This window comes from Sarcophilus harrisii, chromosome 2 (genome assembly GCF_902635505.1).
Source record: "Sarcophilus harrisii chromosome 2, mSarHar1.11, whole genome shotgun sequence".
Classification (NCBI taxonomy): domain Eukaryota; kingdom Metazoa; phylum Chordata; class Mammalia; order Dasyuromorphia; family Dasyuridae; genus Sarcophilus; species Sarcophilus harrisii.
Genome location: NC_045427.1, coordinates 644,992,806 through 645,007,191, shown reverse-complemented (window position 1 = coordinate 645,007,191; position 14,386 = coordinate 644,992,806). Strand labels below are relative to the sequence as shown.

The 14,386-nt window shown below is 35.4% G+C and overlaps 1 pseudogene; it reads right to left on the bottom strand.

The window, feature by feature from the left end:
• LOC111721508 overlaps positions 1–9,196 on the bottom strand; it is a 176,858-nt pseudogene extending 167,662 nt beyond the window's left edge.
• Between the last annotated feature and the right edge of the window lie 5,190 nt (positions 9,197–14,386).

Genomic DNA, 14,386 nt, shown 5'->3' with positions numbered 1-14,386 from the left:
ATCTTGGCCACTACTGCCCGCCAAGATGTATGTGACACTCTAAGGGAGTTTTTTGAGTGTGAGGAAGATTTTACCATCTGCTTAAATTCTAAAGGAAACAGATTCTTGAGAGACTTGTCAGTAATAGTGATGCTACACATTCTTAGTGGTTTGTTTATATGGGCTCAGATGATACAAAAAGAAGGTTGTCACAGATTGTGAAGTCTAAGGCAAGAAACACTAAGTCATCATAGGAATGATCCCTCTTCCCCCGTGTCTCTTTCTTTCTCTTTTAGATCCCTTTCTTTCCGTGGTTCCATTTATGAACAGACTCAGGAGGACTCAAAAGTCACTTAATCTCTGCTTGCCTCAATTTCCACATCTTTAAAAAGGAATAATACCTACATCACAAATCCTTTGTGAGGATAAGATGATATGAAATTTGCAAATTTCTCAACAAATCTTAAAATAACACACACACACACACAAATATGGCTGAGATCACTTTCTCTTCCTGGATACTTTTTCTTCTCTGGGCCTTGATGACTGTTTTTTCTTAGGTTTCTTTATTCTTTGTTGATGACCCTCATCAAGCTCTTTTGCTGGCTTTTCAGCCATGTCATTCTCTCTAACTGTGGGTGTCCTCTAAGTCTTTACCTTTGATTATCCTCCTTTTACTTTATCTTCTCATTTGGTACTTTCATCATCTTCCATAAATTCAATTATAAACTCTGAAAATGATTCTCAGATTTACTTATCCTTTCCTAGTCTCTCTCCTAAGCTCTAACTCTCCATTACTAACTTTCTATTGGACATTTTGAAGATGTCCCATAGATATCTCAAAGTCAATATTCCAAAACTAAACTTATGATCTTTCTTTTAAAATTCAGTCCAATTTTGAACTTTTCCTTCTGAGGATACCACCATTTCCCCCCATAACTCAAATTTGAAACTTTGCTATCATCCTTGTATCATCTTTATTTTGGTATCATTCTTGGCTATGGTCTTTTGCTCACCCAACAATCATATCTTATTTCTTTCACTGCAACATCTCTCACATAGGACCCCTTTTCTCATCTTACACAGGTACCACACTAGTTCAGATTCTTATTATCTCTTGCCTAAACTATTGTCTTTGTTCTCACTTCCTCAACACACCCTATTCTAATTAATCCTTCAAAAACTTGCCAAAGTTGCCTCCTTGCACAAAAGGACCATTAATAATAAGCACCATTATGCCTTTGCACTAGCTGTTCTTCATGCAGAACTTAGGTTCAAATATTACTTCTTCCACTTTGTTTCAGTGTCACTTTGGGCTAGTCATAATTTCCCCCTTCTCTGGACTTCACTTTCCACATTTTTAAAATCACTGAGTTGGTTTAGATGGCTTCAGAGATCCATTTCAGATCTATGGGCCAGTGAAGGAGTCCCAATTAGAATTAAAATGTTTTGTTTTTCTTTTTTTAAGAAGATGCCCTTTGGCTAACCAAGGATATCTGTCCATGTACAAATAAGAACTACGAGGAATATATTTTGTTTACCTTATAAGTCCATACAACAGTGAATTAGTGCTAGGCAAATTAAGTCTGCTGAATGAGAAAATATACTTAGAATACTGTCACAAGGGAAAAAAAAGGTAAAAAGAATTGAAACTAGGGAGGCAGGTTTCACAGATGTTATTATTTTGAAGCATTTTGTAATATTTCTAAAAAAAATATATAGTAAACAATTCATAATAAATCTTAAAATATTTAAAGCTTAAAATGTCACTTTAACATATATAAAATAATATGATCATTTTTCACAAATTATATATTATAAATGTTAATAGCATATAACCATATTAATGTATTCATTGTTTGTGCCTCTTAAGTCTATCTTTTCAAATAAAATCATTACCTCTTTTTACATGGCTGTATGGACATGTATACTTGCATTGTTGGAGAAAGAAAGAAAAAAAGTTCCTTAAATTCTTGAATTCCCAACCTAGTGCCTCTTGCATGATTTCATTTAGGAAGCTCCCTTAAAACAATTTCCTCCGCCAGATCAGGGCAGCACCTTCACTGCTATGTATAGTCTTAGAAAATTGCCAAGAGCACTGAAAACCATAGCAATCTGCCCAGGATCACACAATCAATATATATCAAAAGTGGGTCTTGAACCCAGTGGTTCTTGGCTATAAGTCTGATTCTCTAGACATAACCTTATACTCTCTCTGTTTACAATATTTATGTAAGAAATTATAATTGTGACTGTAGTTAAGATAATAACAAATATTGTTCTTACCAACATTCAAGTGTTTCTCTCGGCTAACTTTAGGCACTTATGAACAAGGAGACTCTCTTTTCTAACAGTATGAATGGGGACATGATATTATGCCTCTTCTAGGCTCAGTGAGACTCATGAGGCCTGAGAAATATTAAGGAACTTTCCTAATGATCTAAATTACTGTCAAAAATGGACTAGGCTCTAAAAAAACTAAAAACATTTTATTTGATAATTGGAAGCATCAGTATTGCACATGGCATCTTAAATAGCCTACAGGATGTTCACAGTCATAATCAGAGAGATGGTGGAAGAGTCATCATCAAGAACAGGTATGATTTTAACAGATACATCAATCACATACTGAAAAATAGGGGCCACGAATGGATATCCTGAGCACTACTCATTGAAGGTTAACCCTTGGAATATTGAAGAGAGTAGAGGAAAACTCTAGACCATCTTTGAATTTCCTCTGTGGGATCAATGAAAGAAGACATACAAGAACAGACAGAATGGGAAGAAATGGAGGTACAATCATTGGTAGCATCAACAAGATTATAAAAGTTCAAGTTCAAGTGCTGAAGTTTTCAAATGGTACAATAAGAGTTTTCATGTGCATAAATATAATTGTTTGAAAAAGTTCAACATCAAAATGAATAACAAAATATTCGAGCTAAAATAAAATCTTAAATCATTGCTCATCCACTCTACTTCCCTGCATTTGCTGAGTTCAGTCAGTTCCTGGCAGATAGAAGGCAGCTCATAAGTCCTTGTAAAATTGATTGAATGATTCATAGTGGGATGATTCATTCAATGGGGGAAACTGAGGTTCAGAGAAGGGGACTTACTTAAGGTCAGAAACTTAGAAGAAACTCCAAACACTAAAATGCTATTCTGATGACCTTTCCAATATGCCATATAGTCTCACCCATCTATGTGAATTTGTGAAAGCTATTTTTCTTTCTGACTGATTATATCATTAATATAGGAACTTTCTGGTATAGAAATTCCCTTCATTGAAGTAAATGGACAGTTAATCCATAACTTAAAATCTTGGAGATCTAATTGAAATCCTAAGAAATTATGCCTTACATAAGATCATGAGCTCTTATGTGTCCTAAGAAGGATATAAACCTAGGGCTCCTGGTTCCAAAGCTAGCCTTTTCTTCATCTTGTATCTCTGAAAAAACAAAAAACAAATATGGAAAATAAAATACCATTATCCAGTTGGAAACTGGTAAAAAAAGATTAATGTAAGATTAATATGCTGCTAGTAGGCAGAACTGTCTTTATAGATTCCCCAAATATTTATTCCTTCATTATCCAAAAAAAGAGAGGAAAGGATGTTCGTTGTTGTTATTTTGTTGTTATTGTTACTTTATTTCTTTTGCAATCCCAGAGAAAAAAGCAAGAGAAATGAATCGGAGTCCAGCAAGATGGCATTCAAAAGGATTTTGAAATATAGAGAAATCCCCCTCCTCTCACTGTACCAGGCTATGGGAACAGAAAGCCCATAAATAAGAGGTGATATAAGTAGTGATCTTGGCGATACTGTATTGGTAATGAAAGATAATATCTCGAGGAAGGCCTAGTTTAGCTACTGCATCATGGTAGATATTTTGGATTGAAACAAGATTAAAAAAGGAGACAAGAAAGTGATTACCAAAAAATGTCATATATCTTCAAAGCAGAATAGGAAATGCCCTGGTGAGAACAGTATTTATAGAATGTGGTCTCCCGCTAATAGAAAAGCCACTTAAAATTCTTTTTGATGGGTTATTGGTAATGAGATTTAAGGTTTTTATGGCTTTTTATCTCTAGGGTCACTGGCTTGAATTCAGACCAGGTCAGCAGGGAATGAAAGTCATTACAGGAGAGTGGCTATTCCAAGTCTTAGGAAATGACACCATGGCTGTTGTCATATTCTCAGTGGACAGCACTCAGAGGTCTTGACTTGGAGTCAGGAAAACTCTGTTCTTTTCCTAGCTCTTACATTCATTAGTTAAGTAAGTTTCTTGTCCTCTCTGTGACTCATGTTTCTCATTTGTAAAATGACAGAGTTACACTACATCATCTCCATGATCTAGCCAACCTAAGTACTTGACCCAATAATACAGAACACAATACCTTTGCTTCCTGTATAATTCTGCCCCTGATTTTTTATTAATGCTTCAGAAAGAACACACTAAAGACCTTCCTCGACTCCCTTAAATATCCCATGGATATATTCATTTAACAAGCTTTTATTAATGTCCAGGTCTTCGTTACCTTTCTCCTAGATTATAGCATCAGACCTAATTGATCTCTTGGTTCCATCTGACACACATTTTTCCTTAATCACAAATCAAGTCTTATAATTGTACAATTCAACCAATTCCAGTGGCTTCCTATTGGTTCTAGGTTTAACGATATATTCCCTCATTTATTTATTTAACTAAAAATAAAGGGTTTCCTATGGTGAGGGTCAGGAGGTATCTCAGGAAAGATTTGAATCTATAGTTTGCTGAATTCTTGAATCTAACTTTCTGTTTAATCTGCTGTATTATCCCAACTCCCTTTTACTTCTCTATCTCTGGTTTTGATTTTTGCTCTGTCTATATACCCATCTCTATATCTCTAATATTCTTTTTTTTCTGTTTCTTTATATGTCTTTGTAATAGATGAATTCTATACTATTATGCCAGGTTCATATCTATATACATAGAAATGTATATGCACATATACATTCACATCATTTTCTCAGTTGCAAAATGGGGATAATTATAGCACCTACTTCCCAGGGCTTGTTGTGAGGATCAAATGAAATAATATTTGTAAATTGCTTAGCAAAATGCCTGGTACACAGTAGATACTATATAAATGCTATTATTGTTATCATATACAGATATGTGTATGTATACTGTTTTAGAAATATAAAAACACTGTGTGCTATGTGTTATGTTATGCTACATTAATTTGTTGTTACATTATTATAAAAATATGTGTTTACATATATGTGTGTGGATACACATAAAGATAAATGGATAGATAAGCAGACAAACAGAGACAGACAGACAGACAGACAGAAAGAAAGAAAGAAAGAAAGAAAGAAAGAAAGAAAGAAAGAAAGAAAGAAAGAAAGAAAGAAAGACTGATTTCAGGGAGAAGACACTAACAATTGGGGGATAGAAACTCTCCTATAAGACATGACAGTAAAAGTAGAGACAAGAAGGTTATGGGAAATTAAAGCAAGAAATCATAAAAAAAAGAACCATTTGGGGAATAAGAAATAGGCTCTTACATTGGTTGAAATAAGAACTGCATGAAGGGAATCAATGTGTAATGCACTTGGATTGCTTGACCAGAACAAATGCAAGTGTGTGACTCATCATCTGTAGATCAAGGTGTTGACCTTGATCTAACTCCATGGACAATCCAATACCTTTTCTGTTTGTACCTATTCCAGATAGTATCTCCCCCCCCCCATATCTTTGTTCACAAGTCACCATTCAGAGGTACAGGCCATATCTTGTGCATTTCAACAATTCTATATATCAGCAGCAATTTTTAAGAAAATTTTTTGTTAAAGCTTTTTTATTTTCAAAATATATGCATAGATAATTTTCAACACTCACTCTTGCAAAAAACTTGGTGTTCCAATTTTTTTTCTCTCTCCCTCCTTCCCCTCACTCCCTTCCCTAGGTGGCAGGTAATCCAATATATGTTAAACGTGCAATTCTTCTATACATATTTCTACAATTCTCATGCTGCACAAAAAAAATCAGATTAAAAAAAGGGAAAAATGAGAAAGAAAACATAATCCAAACCAACAATAACAAAAAGATTGAAAATATCATGTTGTGATCCACACTCGATCCCCACAGTCCTTTCTCTGGGTGCAGATGGCTCTTTCCATCACAAGTCCATTGGAACTGGCCTGTTGTTGAAAAGAGCCATGTCCATCAGAATTGATCATCATATAATCTTGTTGCTATGTACACTGATCTCCTGATTCTATTCATTTCACTTAGCAACAGTTCATACAAATCTCTCCAGGCTTCTGAAATTATCTTTCAACAGCAGTATTAATGCTTCAAAAACTTTGTTCTGGGATCTGGGATCATATGACCCCAACATACTACCCATTTCTAACACATGACACCATGCAATCATACAACAAGGATCTGGATAAAGCAAAAGTCCTCCTTATAGTACATTGGCTGGCAGCAGGCACAGAATTCCTCAGAAATTCAAACTATACTGTCAAGGAAAAATGTTATAATCTTCTATCTAAGGAAGAAGGGTACAGCAGAAGGGTGTAACAAGTCCCAGAAATTCTGAAGTGGCATGACTGCCTCACCAGAAATATTATCACTGGCAACTATGCTTCCTGGCACAGCTTAGCTGAAGAATGATGAGATCCTTCTGGTCTCAAAATTTTCTACCATGATCAACAAATTGAAGGCCTCAACATTCAAATGGGAACTATTGGCTCATATTCATGATTTACTGATGTAGCAGATAAATTGGAGAACCAAATGCATGCACACTTCTCTATTACTCATCCTTTGGGAACACACAGAGTGTGAATAAATGACTCGTATCCTGTGAGAAAGGCTCAGAGACACTTTATCGTGAAATCAAATCCAATTTTTTTGTCAATCTTTGACTTACAGCATTTATCAGTTCATTTAATTGTTTTGCTCAATTTGACTCCCAGTCTTTTCAAAACACTGATTGGTCTCTACCTGAACCCAAGTTTCAACTCTTAGCCAACTTCAAAAAAATATATCCAGCAAGTAAACATCTTCGGGGTTTGCCACTTTGGTTCTGAATCTAATTTTTTATCAGTCCCTTTTTTTTCTCTTTTTAAAGTGCCACTGATATAGGATTCATTTGTTTGTATCATAGGTTTACTAAAATGCAATGGAGTATAGTCTTGTGGTCATCACTCTATTTGTTTAATGTTTCCTATTTAAAAAAATAACTGAAATATAGTATGATTAGTGTGAGAGAGCAAAGAGAGGATCAATCTTATCTATTTAGAAGTTTGGTACTTTTTTGTTGTCCTACCCCATCATCAATGAGTGAAACTAAAGAAATGTGAAAGGTCTAACATGGACAAAACAAAAGGCAATGGATGTGCAGAGAGAAGACTTCATTCAGTTTATCCCCAGTTCTGATTCTTTTCATCTTTCTACCTATATGAATGGGCAAATTACATCCTCTTCAGCTTCACTTTCTTGCCTCAAAAAAAAAAAAAAAAAGGCTAAGGGTGAATTAAATGGATTATATGATCTCTGAGGTCCCTTTCATTTCTAGATATTTTGGTCTTCTTTGAACCATGGAGAGAGCATTGAAATGTAAAACAATAGACATTTTTAAAAGAACTAACTGAGAGATTTCCCAGGGCTGAAAGGGCCTAACAAGGACATATTCCTTCAGCCAAACTGACATTGGGGCCTTTGCTAGCATTTCAGGAACTTCTTTTTATTTCTAGCTAAAAGAGAAAGGCAAAAGTTATTATCAAGTGTTCACCTGATTACCCAGAACATCCACCCTTAGCTGTTGTTCTATTTCTTTCTTAGAGAATCACAAAGAAACACAAAGGAAATATTTCAAATTTCCACATATAGGGGTTACCTTTAGGACAATGTTGAAAATCCCATTCTGGGTCACAAAGAACTCTTAGGGGTTAAGAAACTCCACTAGCATTGAAGTAATGAAATATATGAATTAGATAACAAATCATTAAGTTATATGTCAACAATTGTACGTATGTGTATGTATATAGCTTTAGATAAACACATGTAAAATATATTTATAACATAAATATTAATATAAATAAAATGTTGATATAAATAATATGTGAATATATGTATATGTTATTAAATATAAATGTAATTTTGAATAAACATCTTTATAAATATGTAAATATTTTATGTAGCAATGTGTATACATAAAATTCCAGTTATTTGTATTTTTATTATACTTATTAAAATACATATTTTTCAGAACTTAGAAAAGGTGAAGTGAGGAGATATACTCCCTTTTTTTTTCTTTTTAATGTAGGAAAACTCTTCTGTTTGGCTACTTCTTTTAAAAGTATTTTTTGTTGTTGTTGTTTTTTAAATAGCTCCTTAGTGAGAATAAGAGCGGGGATGGTAGCCACTAGAACTAAATACAGCAGAAGGTAGGGCTGGGTCTTCCTTTATTGTTAGTTCAAGAGAATGGTTCTATCTCTCTCTCTCTCTCTCTCTCTGAATTGGTCTCTTCAACTTTTTCATATGCAAGCCAAAAGTAACTTGGAAAGAGGAGATAATAACGCAGTAAAATGCCAGCCAGCACCAACACTCTCTTCCTTTGTTAAATGTTACTCGGTTGAAAATTCTTGAAAAACTGATTTTGCCATGGGAAATTATTACAAAACTTTACATATTTTGAAATTGTATTGATAGGAGTAAGAAAAAAAGGGCAATGGAAATGCAAAGGAAGAGGAAAGGAATGAAAAAAATGAAGGGAGAAAAGAGGTGAGGAAGAAGGGAGGCTAAGAAAGGAAGGCCAAAGGCAGGAGAATGAGAGAAGGGAAGGAAAGAAGTTGGGAAAGAAAGGGAATGAAGGAAAAGAAAGGAAAAACAAAGGAAGGCAGAGAGATTATAGGAATAGAAGGCAGTAGGAAAATCTTGAAGATGAGACAAGGAAACAAAACAACAGCACTACTCAATTTGGAAATGGGAGCCAGGTAGGAACCTCACTTCACTGAATCACAGCATTAGAGAGATGAAAGATACTTCAGAGGCCATTGGTTCAATCCATACTGTTAGGAATGGACAGACTGCTTCATTTAAATCATCAGTCCAGTTAATAATTTGGACAGTGGCAAAGATGGAATGCTCATCTTGCCGGTGATACTAATGTGGCAGATGCAGTTAACAGACAGGATGATGGGGCTAGAATCCAAGAGGGTCGGCATAGTCGATATCACTGGAGTGAACTGAATATAATAAAATTCAGTTGGGATAAATTAACTTTTTTGGTTGAGTTCAAATAACCAATTTCATAAATATAGTACAGGGAAGTAACAGAATCATGGGATCAAAGATCTAAAGTAAGGACTTTAAAGTCATTTAATCCAAATCTCTCAGTTTACTGAAGAAAAAAAAAATGAGAACCAGAGGAGTTCAGTAAAGAGCAAATTATCTAGAAAAGTTTTGGGGAATTTAGTGACCCCTAAACTCAAGTGAGTAAGCAAAGTGACCTGGTAGTCAGAAAGGCTAATGCTATCTTGAGCTGTATTAAAAGAGTCAGAGCTACCAGGAACAGGAAGGGGGAATCCCAATACACTCTGTTCTGGTAAAATCTCATCTAGAGGATTGTGATAAAGCTATGTTACTCAAATTAATGAATAGTATTCAGCTTTGGAACATCCAGAGAAGAGCAAGTAAGACACAGGAGAATTTTGAGTTCATGACTTCTAAGAATTAATTGAAAGAATTAGTAAGTTTTCACATGGAGAGACTTAAGGGAGTAAAGATGGCTATCTTCAGGTCTTTCATATTCCTCAAGAAGGAATATCTTGGAACTAGGGGCACAACTAAAAATGATAGGTGGAAATAGCAAAGAAGGAGATTTAGGCTAAATGTCAGAGAAAACTCCCTGAGCATTAGAGCTGCCCAGAGGTTGAATGAGATGCCTCAGGAGATGGATGATTTGTTATCCTAAGGGATCTTTGAGTAGAGGTTGAATAAATATTTGCCAGGTATGCTATAGAGAGGATTCCTAACAGTATGGATTGAACCAATGGCTTCTGAGGCACCTTTCATTTCTCTAATGCTATGATTCAGTGAAGTGAGTCATACCTGGCTCCCATTTCCAAATTGAGTAATGGTGATGCTATTTTTATTACTGTTTTTGCTGTTGTTTCCCATTATGCCTTGTCTCCTCTTCAAGACTTTCACACTAGAATGCTGTCCACCATCTAGCAGAGGATTGATAGGAAAAATATGCAGAATAAGAGGCAAATTTTTGGACATGGCTAGTGGAGAAATATTTGCTTAATTTTACTTCATTAGGCATATTTTTTTCAAGAATTTCGTTTGTTTGTTTTAAGTGGAAGGGAGGGGTTCAGGAAAAGGAGGAAGGGAAAGTTAGTTATTGATAATGGAAAAGAATATTCCAAAAGAAGACTATTCCATTAATGTGTGCCCCTGTTTATTTTCTAACCAGACAAATTTGGTCTTCCTAACTTATAACACTGAATGCCCAGAAAAATAGGTTCCATTTCTCCTCTTAGTAAAATGATCCCTGAATAGGATAGTGGATATCGTGCTAGTCTTTGAGTCAGGAAGACACCAGTTTAAATCCTGCATAACACATTTCTTAGTTCTGTAACCCTGAAGAAGCCATTATTTCCCTGTGCCTCAGTTTCTCTACCTGTAACATATTTATTGCTTCTGGAATCTCCTTCATATCTCAATCAACAACAATAACAATGATCCCTGAGGTCATAGAATTACCAGATTTTCACCCAATTCATTATGGTCATCCGTGGTCCACTTTCATTTTATCACAGGGACAAAGCAGAAGCTAATGCTTCATGCCAAACCCAACCTTTTTTAATTCTGATCCTTCTGTAAGAAGATCCCTGGCTCTGGTTCTCACTAATATTGGCCTGGATCCTGGGATAACAAGGACAATTTCTGTCCAGTGGGATTTGGAGTACAAACATGCACACATAATTTATCAAGCTTCTCCAGGGGCTCAGAGGATGACAGCTTTTAGAGCTGATCCAAGCTACAGTCAAATGTATTCACCTAAAAGTTAAAAAAAGACTTTTACCTTAGAGACCTAGATTTGCCTGATTTTTCAAGCATTATTTAAAAAAAACAAGATGTAAAACAGTTGAAAATTCACTAGTTGTTTTTACTGTATTATTTATTCATAAGAACCTGTAATCTGGAAAATAAAAAGAGAATTGAAATCCTAAATAATTTAATGTTTGAGCTTTTGTTCTAAACTAATAATTTCATTCTTCTTAAAACAAATATTAAATTGATAATTTCCAACATAGTGAACTGACAGTACCATGATGGAACAAAAGGAAAATAGATGAGAATATCTACCTATGGGGAAACTTTCTTAACTATTTATCAACTATCAAAGAGAAATTCAAATTGGAATATTGTATAAGGCTCTTGTCCTTCCTGGTTATAAGAAGCACTTCAAGTTTCAATGCTAAATAGTAACTTGACCAATTTCTATGAAATCTCCTAAAATTACTTAATTATGTTTCAGCCTCTCCATGGATATGTGCTCTCACTAGAGGTTGAGACTTTCAATGGTTTTATCATCTCTTTCACCCAGGCAATCCCTCGTGTCTCCTCATTCTTGATAACATTTACCCATGTCTTTTTTCCAATGAGCATGTTTCTATCCAATGAGCTGAGGGTTTTCTTCATGCTTTAAAGTGCAGTTCTTTGGTTATCCATATGTTATCCCTTAATTTATGACCAACCATCTTTCTACTGATACTACATAACATCATACACGTAGATCTAAAAGGTACCACAGAGGTCATATCCAGTGCCCTCATTTTATGAATGAAGAAACTAAAGAAGAAATTAAATGCTTATGGTAACTCAGCTAGGATGTACCAGACAGAGTACTCAAATAAAAGTCTTTCTTACGTACAAGGCCAGATTTCTCTCCAATATTGCTTTGCTGTATTTCTATAATTAAAGGATAAATAATTCGATGAAATAAGATGGGTGATTATATTCAGAACTGCAGATCTCAAAACTAGTAGGATCCAATCTCTTTTTTAAAGGGGTTTAGTTACTATCATATCCATTTTTAGGTAAGATAAATAAAGCTGAATGAGATAGTAACTGAACCAGAGACACATAATGATTAAATGGTGGACAGGGACTCAGAAGCCACCTGTCTTTGTTCCTAAAGCATCCTAATGCAACCCTAAAACATCAAGAAGACTTGAGGCAGAACAGGGGTCATCCTGGAAAAACCTGAGAAGATCTAAAGATCCCCAGGCTAGGGATTAACCTGTCGGAAGTGCAAACACCTTCAGGCTACCTCTGCAGAAACATCAAATGGGTACCCCTGAAACTAGCTAGGTGTGGCTGGAGCCTCAAAAGGAATTACAGAGACTTTCACTTCCCAGAGTGTCAAATGGGGGTCTGAGTCCAGAAAGATGAAGTGAACCTCAGCTGATTGGAAGCACCAGGCCCAGCTGTGCTGCTGAGACACAGCCCTGGTTGAAAAGGAACTATCACACTGGGAGTACAGAGGCAGGAGAGGGCAGGGATGCTGCTAGCTGTGGAATCTTGCAGGAATGGGGAGCTCTTGGTTTGGGGTTCTTGGTCAGAGGGGAGAGTTGAAGAGAAGCTTGAGGCACTATCTCGCCACTCCATGATTAGAGATGCTTACACTAATACTTCTTATTAAAAGAAGAAGAAGAAGAAAAAGAAGAAGAGCAAAGAGGAAAGAGGAAAGAACCCCACCATTGAATCATATTATAGGAACAGGAAAGTCCAGGATTCATCTTCAGAGAAGGACACTTTAGTTTAAAAAACTTCTATCCCAAAGAGTAATGTGAAATGGCTCCTGGCCTAGAGAGAATTCATTGAAGAACTCAAAAAAAGAATTTAAAAATCAAAAGAGAGACTTTTTTTTTTAGTGTGCTTTGATCTTTATTCAATCTCCATAGTTTTCTCTCCAGATATGGATGGAACCACTGCATTGCTGATAACAATTAAATCTGTATAGTTGATCATCACATATTTTGCTGCTATACAATCTTCCTCTGCTGCTGCTCACTTCATTCAGAATCAGTTCATATATGTCTTCCCAGGTTTTTCTGAAATCCACTTGCTCAGCATTTTTTTATAGAACAGTTATTGGCTTACTTTTTTTTTATTTAATAGCCTTTTATTTACAGGTTATATGCATGGATAACTTTACAGCGTTAACAATTGCCAAACCTCTTGTTCCAATTTTTCACCTCTTACCCCCCACCACCTCCCCCAGATGGCAGGATGACCAGTAGATGTTAAATATATTAAAATATAAATTAGATACACAATAAGTATACATGACCAAAACATTATTTTGCTGTATAAAAAGAATCTGACTCTGAAATATTGTACAATTAGCTTGTGAAGGAAATCAAAAATGCAGGTGTGCATAAATATAGGGATTGGGAATTCAATGTAATGGTTTTTAGTCATCTCCCAAAGTTCTTTCTCGGCATAGCTAGTTCAGTTCATTACTGCTCCATTAGAAATGATTTGGTTGATCTCGTTGCTGAGGATGGCCTGGTCCATCAGAACTGGTCATCATATAGTATTGTTGTTGAAGTATATAATGATCTCCTGGTCCTGCTCATTTCACTCAGCATCAGTTCGTGTAAGTCTCTCCAGGCCTTTCTGAAATCATCCTGTTGGTCATTTCTTACAGAACAGTAATATTCCATAATATTCATATACCATAATTTATTCAGCCATTCTCCAACTGATGGACATCCATTCAGTTTCCAGTTTTTAGCCACTACAAAAAGGGCTGCCACAAACATTCGTGCACATACAGGTCCCTTTCCCTTCTTTATAATCTCTTTGGGATATAATCCCAGTAGTAACACTGCTGGATCAAAGGGTATGCACAGTTTGATAACTTTTTGAGCATAGTTCCAAACTACTCTCCAAAATGGTTGGATTCGTTCACAACTCCACCAACAATGCATCAATGTCCCAGTTTTCCCACATCCCCTCCAACAATCATCATTATTTTTTCCTGTCATCTTAGCCAATCTGACAGGTGTGTAGTGGTATCTTAGAGTTGTCTTAATTTGCATTTCTCTGATTAATAATGACTTGGAGCATCTTTTCATATGACTAGAAATAGTTTCCATTTCTTCATCTGAGAATTGTCTGTTCATATCCTTTGACCATTTTTCAATTGGAGAATGGCTTGAATTTTTATAAATTAGAGTTAATTCTCTATATATTTTGGAAATGAGGCCTTTCTATCAAATGAGAGACATTGAGGAAAAATAAAAAAACGAAGTCAAAATAAAAACCATACAAGAAAAATAAGATTATGAAAAAAGAGTTAAACAACTAGAACAAGCTAGAAAGGTACAGAGGAGAAT